Source organism: Solanum pennellii, chromosome 1, assembly GCF_001406875.1.
Source record: "Solanum pennellii chromosome 1, SPENNV200".
NCBI classification, from domain to species: domain Eukaryota; kingdom Viridiplantae; phylum Streptophyta; class Magnoliopsida; order Solanales; family Solanaceae; genus Solanum; species Solanum pennellii.
In genome coordinates, this window is record NC_028637.1 from 20,728,434 (window position 1) to 20,741,966 (window position 13,533).

A 13,533-nucleotide genomic window follows, 5' to 3' on the forward strand; every position below is an offset into this window, starting at 1 on the left:
ATTTAAATACTTTTATCATGGACCATAGTGCTCTTTAAATTGAAAATCCCCTTGTTGAATGTGTACTAAAATAGTGAAATAATTTGATGCAAAACGCTTGAAGGGAAAAAAAATAAAAAATCTAAAATAAATCCACCTTACCCAATGTATTCATGATTGTTCATAGGGTTTGGTGAACATTTTATCATTGGGGTTTGAAATAAGATTTTAACCTAATTTACTGAAAAGGAAAAGATAAAAAAATTCACATATTATGCACTTGAAACTCTTTAAAAGAGCCTTTTAAGTGTGATGCTGACATAAAATGTCATCTTCCTCCAAGGAGTTTATGTACAAAATTCGAAATACGATGTAGAATAATAATAATAATAATAATATGCTTGGTCAAATTTCTAAAATCTAACTTATTTAGACAATTTATTTTTACAAAATTGCTTTTTTGCCAGTACATACATATATTGATAGATAACAAGTACATAAAATCAAGGTCTAATTGGGTTTCATACACGCAAGTTTTACACATTATACTGCACCTTCAACTAATGAAGACAAATACTTATTAAAGTTTTCAAATTGCAATAGACTTCACCTCATCCACTTTCCAAAGGTATGCATACTTGTACCACCTCATGAACCCTTCATCATTTTGAGTGCGCTGACACATGATGCACGAGTCACTCATGCTGGTTAGGAATTTGTTTAACCTAGACGCTTTTTTCATAATGGATTCATCAAGCTAAGTCATAATTTTCGTTGGTGCGGGTGGAGAAAGGTATTAAGTAATTATGCATTGCGATATGTTGAGCACTTTCACCTTTCTTAACCCCTCCAAGGGAATAACCAAAGAAGGTTTTAGATAACTGCGTATACCTCACACTCAACACTTTCAAGTTTGGAAGAAATGAGACAAGTGCAGATGCAAATACAATGTCGCAGGGAGTCATAATCTTGAGCTAGGAAATCTTTTTGCAACTCCTTCCAATTTTCTCGATGACATATGCAGGTTCTTCTAAACTAGGAATAGTTAGTGATTCAAGATCTTTCCATTGATGAAAAGCACTGCATATTGTTTGCTTTTCTAGTGTATCCCAAACAGGTATAACAAGGAATTTTAGCCGTGGACACCTGTAAAAGAGGAGATTTAATCATTTGTCCAAATTTTCTCAGGCTTGCCATGCAATTTCTTGATTTAAGGTACAATACTATAGAAAGACTAAATTTATAGGGGAATACCTTTTACCAATATAAGTCAACTGATTATTGTCAATATACAAACTGTAATGGAAGATCAATGTCGATATGTTTCCACGACTAAGGATCAAGCAAATCTTTAGGATGCGGTTCAGTTTTTCACGAGTAGAGTTTCAACATATAAATACGGAGATATTGAAATTCTGATGAAATTTGACTGCATTACTTACAAGTCTAGCGTTTTCTAGAGACGTTGGTCAGAACAAGCCGATTGCTAAGCAGGACAAACTTGAGAAATTATAGAGATTAACTGGAAAAGGTCCAAGGACTGGAATATCTTCACCAACATATCAATATTAAGCATATCAATATTAAGGTCCTCCCATCTCCTTAGAGGAGAATTTCCTTCTTCTATAACAACAACTTCAATCTTTTTTTTGAAACGACATTGTAAAAGCTTCACTATCTTAAGAAAGGTTATTACTTCTCTAGATCCAAGAAGAATATATGAACTACTGACATCAAATTGATGTTGCTTAGTGTCATTTGTATTCTTTTGAATAAAAAGTTAAGCATGTCAATATAAAGAAACATGGAAGAGATTACAAATATGTCCGAAGAGTACTGTGATGCCCAAAAGTGAAGAAACTAAGTTGGTTGTAGATAACGACGGAGAGCTAAGTTCTAGCTGGCATAGGTGGCGGAAGTATCACATTTTTGATAAAAATAATCATTACTGAGAGCAAAATTAAAGAAATATTGGAACTCACATTATATTCCTCATAAACCTAATGTCGTTCTTCTCTAACATGGAGGACAATCACTTCTACTAAAACCATCTCTAACTTAACTTGGCTAGTTATCTCAAAGAATTCTCATCAAAGGTGAATCAATAATATCCTAACTTATATGGTACATTCCTCCAACCCAATTTCCATACATTTTTCAATTGCCTTCAAATCAAATAAGCAAATTTAATTCTGAGATTTCGTTACACTTTTCTCTTAACTTTTGTTTCATTGATTTGTAAGCTCAAATTAAATTCTCTTCTGCATCTTCTTGATACATTTAATGAACTTTCACTTACATTTTATAACACAATTTCAAGCATAGTTCTATTCAGTGTACTGGAAGCCCTTCTAATTTTCTTATAACATAAAAAACAAAAAAGAGCGTTATGTAAATGTATCTTTACTATAAGAATTGTATATAAACGTATAAATATAAGAATCTGTGCAGCAAACTACATTGTTAAATTATCCAATGGGAACTCATAGACCAAATGCGAAGCCCCATGAATTTCTATAATTCATTCGGGCTAGATTCAAGCTAAAGAATGCTATTTAATTGAACCCACGCAACATGATGTGACATGTGTTGAGAGAAGTTATTGCGATGATTTGGGATAATTATTTCGCAAATCATTGAGAGTTGGACTAAAGGGAATACTAAGGATTTTAAGTTTTATGTAACGGGAGTTAAAAGAAAATGTTAGCAAAGGTGGAACCTCACAGTTTTGATGATAGTGAAAGAATGCTATAGACAACTATGCTCACAAAGTCAAGTACCTGCTAAATGGCCACGAAAGTTGGTATGGAAGACAAATATCACTATGACAATGATGCGTTGCTCTAGACAAACTGAATAACCAAGGATTGCAGTTGGTAAACAGATGCTATTTTGCAAGACAACTCTGGAGACAATCAACAACCTGTTTCTTCACTTCCCTTGAGCATATGATCAATGGAACATGTTCCTATGATTTTTTTCTCTCAAATGTATGTTGGTGATGCCACAAATATTAAGAGATGCCAAGATGTCTTGGTGTCTATAGACAATATTAATTTATTTTCTGTCAGTTCAAATCTATAACGTAATTTATTTTTGAAAGTATGACCAATTAGTGATTCTTACTAAATGCAGGTAGATGTATTAATTATTCAATATAAAAAAGAGAATTGGCATACCTCAACTAAAATTTGACTAATCATTTCATTAAACTGATAGTACTTTTTGTGTCAAGTTTTCAGACTTCTGTTGATAAAATTCAAACACATATATATAACTCATTTGGGCCTAACACCTAAATCTATTAAGACATGACAAACAATCTAACATACACAGCCCACTTCACAGCCCACTACAGATCCAACCCTAAAATTAATCCCTATAAATACTTCCTTAAGTCTAGGGTTTCTGAATCAACCTTTTTCCTTCAACGCCTTCATCCCTAACAACCTGAAAGATGTTTCCTCTTTGGTATAAAAAGATGTTCCGCCTCCTTATCATATGGATCAATGCTGAATGCTTTTCCTCACTTCATTGTTTATCATCTAAATAAGAGCAAGTCTTCTCTATTTTCCTTAATTCCATGTTTCATACACCTGTTTCAGCTGATGAAAGTGTCTTTGTAGTTGTGTTCTCTAAATAGTAGACTGTGCTCCTCACTTCTAGATCTTCTATCAAGGAATAAAGCTAAATTATTAGATTTGTAATTTCTACTTCTCTTTTTACATTCTTATGCTCATCCTTGATTTCTACTGTTTCTGCTACATTATAGGTGGAGCTTGAATGGAGGGCATGAGTACCTTCTTTCCGACTCCTCATACAAGTTATTAAAACTTTTTCTAGGTTAAAACATCTCCTTTTGCCCCAACGCCTGCTATTTTACCAAGTCTTTTTTGTTAACAGAAAATAGCCTAGGCTAAATAACATTTCACATTTCTTATTTCTCATGTGTGTTCTGTAAATGATGTATATGTGAAAAACCGATGTTTTGGCTTCTCCTTCCAAATATCTCCTTATCGATGATACTTTTTGATATGAACTTTTAATTTTTTCATTGAAAATAATCAGTGGCGGAGCCAATATTTTTATCATGGTGTTGATACTTTTATGACAGGGGGTGGCTTAAATGTTTTACAGTAATAATTATTTTTAATTGTAAAAGAAAAAAGTTAAACACTAAATGATGTCCTTGGCTTGTTTTGAATAATAAAAAAGGAACTTTTCTTTTAAATTTTAACGATAAAAGAAAGTTTTCTTTTTTTCTTCAATAACAAAAGAGGACCTTTGTTAAAGTGAAAATGTAGGAGCCTAGGGTCATACCCAGGCCCTTGAAGAAAATTTGCATCGCTGTAACCACTGAGCTATATCGTTAGTATATACTCTACAGTATCTAAATTTAACTTGTATATTCATAAATAAATTCATCAAGGGTGTTCATATGAAAATCCTTGAATTTGTGTAGCTCTGCCCATGTTAATAATTCTTCTTCATTTCGCATCCATGCTTTGAAAATCCGTGAATAAGCAATTTCCTTTTTTTATAGTCATATTTGCCAAGTAGTATGTAACCTGGTTCTCTTCCACATTATATGCTGATATTTGTATTGTTTACCTTGTAAGCATCCCTAATTTCTTCAATTGTTTCATTTATTATCCACAAACTTACTAAATAATAATCATATTTATCGAAATGAAAAAGGTAGAAATTGTATATGAAAAATGATTGATGAATGAAATAAATATAACTTCCACATCAAGAATATATTTGCATCTGATGTAATTTTTTTTCTAATTTTGATGTCCTCATTGTTTATTTCAATGATGTTGCTCTTCAACATAATTTAAGAGAAAATTTAAGTTCTTTGATATTAATCTCATAGTAACTAGAAGCTATGTATGTTTGATTTTGGGTGGAGAGCTCCTTGAACCTCTTTACAAAATTAAATTTAGTCATAATTTTGGCTAACAAACTATAAAATTGATTTTTTAAAAAGCTAAGGAATATTATTATTTTGTTCTCTTTGAATCATTATATTTCAAAGAAAACAAGCGAGCTATTTATCATTAATTTTTGCACAGTGGTGTTTCAAGGGATATTTCTCATTTACATTTTTTATTGAGATACTTTACTTTATTTTAGCTGCTAAGGACCTAGAAGTAATAACGCATGTTAGGGTATGACTAAAGTATCCATAACTTTATAAGAGTATCATCATCACGAAATAAAAAGTGACTAGTGATCAAGGTGCTTCTTAACATATATTTTTTAATTAGAGATATATGTTCATACGAGTGTATAAAAATCCAATATAATAATACTTAAATATACATTGAAGTGTAAGATAAAACATATTTTTAGTAACTATAATATTTTTTTCTACCCAATATTAAGAATTGAGATGGAGGAGGAATGATTGGAGCGACTTTTATGTTTTGTACAACTTCAACATATGAAGTGTAAGAATGCTTTTCTGCTACTTAAACTTTACTGCAATTGATTGTAAGTGTTTCGAATAATATTATTTTCATGCTTTAAGCATGCAAATCTTATGTGTCCTTATGATTTAGAGAACATAATAGTCCTTATCCGTTATGATAACACGATTGAACTTATAATTAATTGGTTCAAGTGTTGAAAATAAGATTAATCACTATTGAACTATGACTTTCAAGAATTTTGATTTTCATTATTATTTATATAAGAGGCAATATTAACTCTCTCTAATTTCAGCTTCTCAAAGTTATGTTGCTTCCTATTTAAAAGTGACGATCAGAATCTTTGCTATCCTATAATTGAATAGCATGCTATATTCTCCTTAATGTTTAGTTCATCCATGTTATAATGTACAAGAACAATTTTCTTCCCTAGTTCTAAAGAACATGTTAGGTTGGCATGTTAAATACATGAATATTTTTGTTATTGGAAACACTAGCAGTTACCTAGAGATAAGTGCAAGTCATAATAGCAGAAAAAATTATTTTCGCTAATTCCAAGATAAAATATCTATTATTCTAAAGTAGTATAAGAGATAAAAATCACTTCAATCGTGCTTGTTCCATCTCAATCCTTCTCTACAAGTAGGAGAAAGATAGATTATACTTACAATCAAAAGATGATTTTTTTTACATTTCCATGAATATGAATCTTTGTAATATTGTATCACCATATAACATAAAAACATACATACATTTCTTTATTGATTGTTTGAATATGTTATATATGTATCTTTGTTTGGAGATGCGATATTATTCATCAAGTTGGTTTTTTCAAATCTTCATAGTTAATGCAACAAATTCATAAGGGTCTGGGTTGAATGAAGAAACTCGAAAAGTTGATGTTGAAGATGATATCTGAGAGCAATACCTTACATTTATTATCTCCCTCTCTCTATATTGTTATTTTTTCTCGATATAATATAGATTTATGTTATTTATTTTCTGACTTAAGACTATTAATATTGTAATTGACACACCCAAAAGATTCTCAGTATAGGAAGAACAAATTTTTTATATAGTTGCCGATGGTAGAAATGAGAGTGAAATTAATGATGTCGAGGATTTTCAAAAACACAAAACCCTAATTCATTGCCAGAGATGGATAAATACAAAGACAAAGGACTGCATGCACATGGTGGCACCAACACTGGTTGATTCAATAGATGACTTTTTAATGGTGTCAAAAGCCTTCTAACATTCTTTGGTCCATTCAGTTGGTGCATCTTTTCATAATAACTTGAATATGGTCTCCCATATCACGCTAATTGAGCTATAAATCGAGTGATATTATTCAGTCTCCCCAAGAAACTCATTACTTTCTTCTTAGTATTTGAAGGAGGTAAGTGTTGAATTGTCTTGATCTTATAAGAGTCAAGCTCAATACATCTTTTGCGAACTAATTTTGTCTCCCCGAGAAACTCATTACTTCCTTCATAGTCTTTGGAGGAGGTAATCTTGAATTGACTTGATCATGGAAGAGTCAAGCTCAATACATTTTTTGCTAGCTATAAATCCTAGTAACCTCCCTTCAGATACTCCAAATGTGAACTATGAAAGAAATTTTCAAGTGTGTCAGGTGACCCGCACTCTCGCACGACATTATGATGACATCTTCCCCATACACTTCTATTTCCTGCGGGTCGTATCATAAAAAATTGTGGTCATAGCTCTCATATAAGTGGAACCAACATTCTTGAGGTGAAATGACATAACTCGATAATGCTTGACTCCTAAACATGTGATGAGCATTGTTTTTTCAGCGTCTTTTTCATCTATTAAAATGTGGTGGTATCTGGCAAAATAATCCATAAATTATTGAAACTCATGCTTAGCACAATTATCAATGAGTATATGGATATTTCATAAGGGGGAATTGTCTTCTAGACTTTCTTTGTTGATATCTTGATAATCCATGCATATCATGATCTTTACATCATTCTTCACCACTAGGACAATAATAGACAACCTAGTGGGATACTTGGTCACTTCAATGGCTATTAATTCAATTTTGTTCCAGACTTCTTCTTATATCTTTAAATTCACATTTAGCTTGTACTTGCTGGTTTTCTTCTTTATATGGAAATATTTTATATTAATAGGCAACTTATAGGGAATAATATCCGTGCTCAACCCCATCATATCATCGTAAGACCTTGTAAACACATCAATGTATTTTCTGAGTAGTTTGACCAATTCTTCTTTTTTGTTGCTTCCTAGTGGACAATGAATCAAATTTATCTTGACCAGTTTATCACATCCCAAGTTTATTGTCTTTTTCTCAAACAGGTTGGCCTTTTATCATCCTCAAGTTTACTTAAGTCCTCAATGAGGTGTTTAGGTATCATAGTTTAGTCATAATATTCTTCACATTCATCCTCGTTAATCTAACTTGGTTAGCCATATTTTTGACATGTCATACCATTGGAAGGTTTAGATTCATTTTTACTTAACAAAACTACAAATCAACCATGTTATATAGGAAGAGTTTGAATGAACATATTGGAGTGAAATTCATAGAGATAAGATAATCAATTCAATATATACGAGGCTTTATCTGGAATTTTAAAAGTGCATATAAAAATTTTTCATGACTCTGGTTAATGCGACTCATTTCCTTTTTAAGCATTACGATAGACAGTAAAGTCACATAAATAATGGTTCAGGGCTTCGTCCGGACAACATCAATATTCAAAAGTAAAAACTTTGAACCTTTTCTTTGTATACTCAGCCATTCGATGTACATAAGTGGATTGGACATCAAATTTTATATTAGGTTTATCATCTCGGATGGTTGGTGTAAATCCATCGATATCGCAACAAAATGTCCTTATCCCTTCAACTAGACCATCAATATTAAGATCTAAAGCTTATGCAAAATATGATTTGTACAATCCTAGAATACGCTTTGGTATATTAGAGTCATGCTTCTTCCTTGTATCTACTTTGAACAATTCTTCCTCTGTTTGGGTATAGTAGAAATTTTCAAATGGAATAGGAAGAGGTTCAAATATGTCATCCAAGTCCTTTCCTAGCCCTTGCCCAGGTTCAAAACCGCTTCTTAGCAGAGTTATGGCAAGAATTTTATGCTTCGTGGAATTTGTACTTACGGTGTTGTATCATTAAAAACAACATTAATTCTCTCCACCACGTGAAATTCAATACCTTGAGAATACTCCTCAATAACTGGAATGGAGAAACCAGGGTAACTACGATCACTCACTTCACTGTGGTTGACAATTTCATGGTTCTCTCAAATGAATATTTTAAGGTTGATTCAATGTGGATGGAACAACTCCGATTGAATCAATCCATGGTCTTCCTAGTAACAAGGGATAGTTTGTGGATATGACCATCAACTAGAACTTAGTGATAAATTTTGCGTTCCCCATTAGGATGCACAAGTTTACATCCCCCATAGTCTGTCTTTTCGTTCCATCAATTGTTCTTATGTTCATGCAACTTTTCATACATCATAGTTTAGCTGAGTAAGGGTTAAGAATGGGAAAATATTGAATCTTGATCCATTATCAATTAAACTTGAAGGCATAAACTTGACCCTAAATTTGATTGTGATATCCAAGGCTTGGTTGTGCATCACTCCTTCAGCTGTAAATTCCTCTTCTCGAAAAATAGATTTGATGACTCTTAATGACAAGACTTGCCATAGTGGCAACACTCTTACTTATTGTTCCCATGATTATATGTTCATCACCAAGTACCTTCAACAACGCTTTCCGATGGTACTCTAAATTCAATAACAATGCACAAATAGAAATTTGAGCTACGATTTGTCCAAATGCTTGATGATAGAATATTCCGTAGACTACATTCTTCACAAAATCTCTTCAGTCTCACCTTCTGTGGTCGGCCTTTTACGACTCTCCTTTCTTCTTATTTCTTTAGCCATCTCTTATAGATCATAACATCTTCATGAAAGTGTCATTCTTTATGTTGTAGCCCCGTGCACAAAAAACTTTTCTTTGGGCTGGTCATAGTGTCTTTATTCTGCCAAAGAAAATGCATGATAAAGTGCAATTATCACCACAAAATCTGGAGGGACCTTTACAGTCAATGAAACCAATATTGCTATAAGTGAGTTGACATTTTCTTTACTGGTAGTCTGTTGCTCCCAAATATACACGCAAGTGTACGTGATCGCGCTAGTATATAGTTTTTTTTAGAAATGAGTTATCGTTCCTAAGGGACTTATGATCAACATATATTCACACTTAATTGTACTGTTAAAGAGAAAAATAACTATTTCAAGAGTTGGTGATTTATGATTAACTACGACTAATATGCACTAATTTAAAGTAAACAGTGATGAATGACTTTGATATAATGTTTCAACTAAGTTTAAAAGCAATTCCATGGCTGCAACATATAATGAATATCATGCATCATATTATTGGCTTCAAACTAACTTTAGTTGTCAAATTACTGGTTTATAGGATTGATAGTATGATCTGGGTTACACACCTATCATCGCGTACCCTAATTAGCTATCTAACTACATCGTTGAGCAGACTAACTGGCAAGCATTTATATTTCATCCTATTTCATAACCAAGGTGTTCGTCTGGGCGTCACTCTTGAACACTAATCATCTCAATTTAATGGGTGGACTGAGCTCTCTATATTTTCTGGTACATCTAATTTCTCATCGGGTCGATTTTAAGATTAGACACTAGGTTTATTTTATGGTGCGCAAAACAAGAATATACAAGTAATTTGAATTGACAACCGAAGATTAATTCATAAAAGCCTCACATATTCAACAATCAATTCGTAGATACAACCCCATAACTAGGGCGTTTAGCTACTCATGCTTTTAGTAATCAAGAAAAGATAATCGTTCACACAAAAAACCAAAAAATAGAAGAGTTAAGAGGTTTACAAACTTGATTCTTGCTCTTTCACACTAAACAAACATCGAACCCAAACAATGGAAACCCTAGGATCCATTTATAATAGCAGATACAGTTAAGAACAACTCCTACACAAATTAGATCTCCTAGTTAATGTTTACAACTTGGAAAATTTGGGATATTCCTTGGTTGGCGCGCCTATATTGCTCATAGCATCATTTGGTACTCGAGTATGTCCTAGCACAGCGCGCCTCAAGAGAGGCTCTGAGTGATAGGCCTTGGTGTGGCGTACCTCAAAAGAGGCTCTGAGAGACAGGCCTTGGTGCGGCGTGCCTAGCAGTGGGCCTCGCCTAGGTGCTTCCATCCTAGCCATTTTCAAGCCCGTCTTTGCTCCCTATTTCTTTGTTCCAACTCCAATTTCTCTGGGAGTTAATGAAATCACTAATCATGTGTGTAAGTGCAACATGATCACAAGTATATCATAAAATCAATCTAATAACTCAAGATTTTCCTTCAACATCATCAAATGATGGACAAATATTGACAACTTAGGCATATAAATATGCCTAATATCACCACCCCACAGTTATAGTTTTGTTTGTCCTCAAACAATTTTAAGACTTTCAACTCTTTTTCATAGCCCTTTGCTTTATCAACTCACCTTAAAGTCAACCAAACCTTTTAAATCATGATAATGAGCTTACATTAGATGCAACAATTTTCCACATATACGCCACGTACAACACATGCTCAAAGAATGACTTTTTTATTATTTTTTTCCGGGATAATGCAAACTCATACAAACACATCAATTAGATACTCCTACATATGCCATAGATGCCCTCACTTGTTTATGTTTTTAGTTTAACATTTCACATAAGCAATGTCAAAATCACAAGGCCTATATTTTTCAAAACAACCATTCGACTCTCACAAGTAAAGTTCTTACTTTCCTCACCATGCCATATTCTTGCCAATAGTGTAGTTTAACTTTCACATTATACTTCTCAAGGAATCAACAAGACTTTTGTTTGGTTGTAATTAGGCTTTAGTTAATGGAAGAAATATTTGGAATTCATTATACTGACTACTCCTCCCTAATGCACATGTTATTATTTAGCCAACACCATCCTTCATATCTATTCTTTTCACCTTGTACACACTTCATGACTAAACACCCCTTTATTTCTCCATATTTTTCCTTTTAATTGTTTCACACTTTTTTGATAATACTTTTGCACTAGCCACCCAGACTCTAGATTTTTCATCCGAGTAAGGTTCACATTTGTCACAATCGGGGAGCACCCCCTTGATGAAACCGACGTCTTCTTCTTCGAAGAGGACTTAGACTAGGCCTTAGCATTCATCATTACATATCATAGGTCGAGAAAATGCAAAAAATTTAAAACTTTTGCACAGTGAAGTATACTTAGACTTCTTACTTATCATATGTGGAGTTTACATAGACTCGTCGCTTATGAAGTGTACATAGACTTTTAGTTTATGCAATATAGACAATTCATATGAAATACTCTAATACTTGTCTCATATATAAATCATCTATCATAAGAGTATACAAATTCGGGCATAGCCTTTACACTAATAAAATATGCCAAATATAGGCTTAGAACGAAGTCTCAATTGATAAAGGAAGAAACAATTGTCCATAGACATAACCAACACTCAGAAAGCTAGAAAATGGCAATGTCCCCGGACTTGAGGACTCACCAATAACTTGGGCAAAAGTTCCAAGCTTCCTTCAAGTGATCTTGATTACTCAATGGCCCAAACCTACATTGTTTGGGAAAAGGAAAATAATATGGGTTAGTACACACCACATATAATATCAAATCATGCATGTTCATAATCATATATAGCAATTTAGAACAATATCATGTTCATCAAATGAAGTCAACATCATATAAGATCAAAATCATGTTAAGTCAACATATGCATTTCATTCATAACATAAGTACATAAGAACAACCTCCTAGGACTCCCCTCAAGGTCAACTTGTTCAATGTATAGGTCAAGTCCCATACCCTTACCTACACTAAGTAGAACCCCTTAAATCACCCTAGTTAGTGTTCACTTTATTACTTTCATTCATTCATTTTACTTTCGAGAACAATCGCCTTAACCGAGAATACACCATGTGAGCTAAACATGGAATCTGGTGTCATGAAACCCTACACTGAAAGAAGGTGATCTACTTGGCAAGGTAGATCCAAAACATGAACATATTATTCTAAATGGATCTACTAGCTAGTTTTCCTATTGGGGAAACATAGATAAGGAACTAGGAGATATGTTTTGGAAACCTTCTTTATGCACAATTGAATTATAGTCTCCATCTCATGAGAACCCTGGTGAACCTACCTTCCCTCATTGGGAAGGTACATCTCTCATATCTAGTTCACTTAGTGCTAAGATGAAGTCCCTTTTTGAAATGTCTTTAAGCCAACCTTACACATTAGGTTACAATATAGGCTTTAGAGACTAACCCGTGTATAATCATGTCATTAGCTCTTCAGGTATTGCATGAAAACTTCCTTTCATTACAACCTTTCATTAGTGAGATCATCACATCATAGTCATATCATAAATAGGCACGTAAGAGAAACACATTCATACTTGCATAATCATACCCCTATCAAGATCTCACAATTTAACATACTCATAACATGCCATCACATTTATCATATCATCATATTTATAACCTATTCACATATTATACTTCAATTCAAACATCATCAATAAATAACCATCATTACTGAAGTAAAGAAGTCATGATCATAAAGGTCTTATGAAACAACTTCCAAACGCTCCTTCAAGATCTTACCCTCAATTCCACAATATTAATCTATCAACTCACTCATCATCATCATGATATAACAGCGAATTAAACAATAACATATTCAATTCCAACATCCCTAATCATCTAAAAGTCCAATTCATAACTAGGGTTAGGGAATAGGGGTCAATAATGGATTTTTTAATAGAACTAGGTCAAATAATAAGAAATACAACAATAAACCAATAAAAAAATCATAATCTATCCATATAAGCCAAATTATTTCAACATTAAATCAATTTGAAAGACAATTCACGAAATTGGATGAAAACCCAAGTTTTAGACATCTTTGGAAACCAATTTTGAAGAGCCTCTAGGGGAAAGATCCCAAGAGTGAA

General features: G+C 33.0%; 1 pseudogene; it reads right to left on the minus strand.

Annotated features, from left to right (window-relative positions):
* Window positions 1-568: 568 nt before the first annotated feature.
* Window positions 569-9,381, minus strand: LOC107018443 (annotated as a pseudogene).
* Window positions 9,382-13,533: the final 4,152 nt, after the last annotated feature.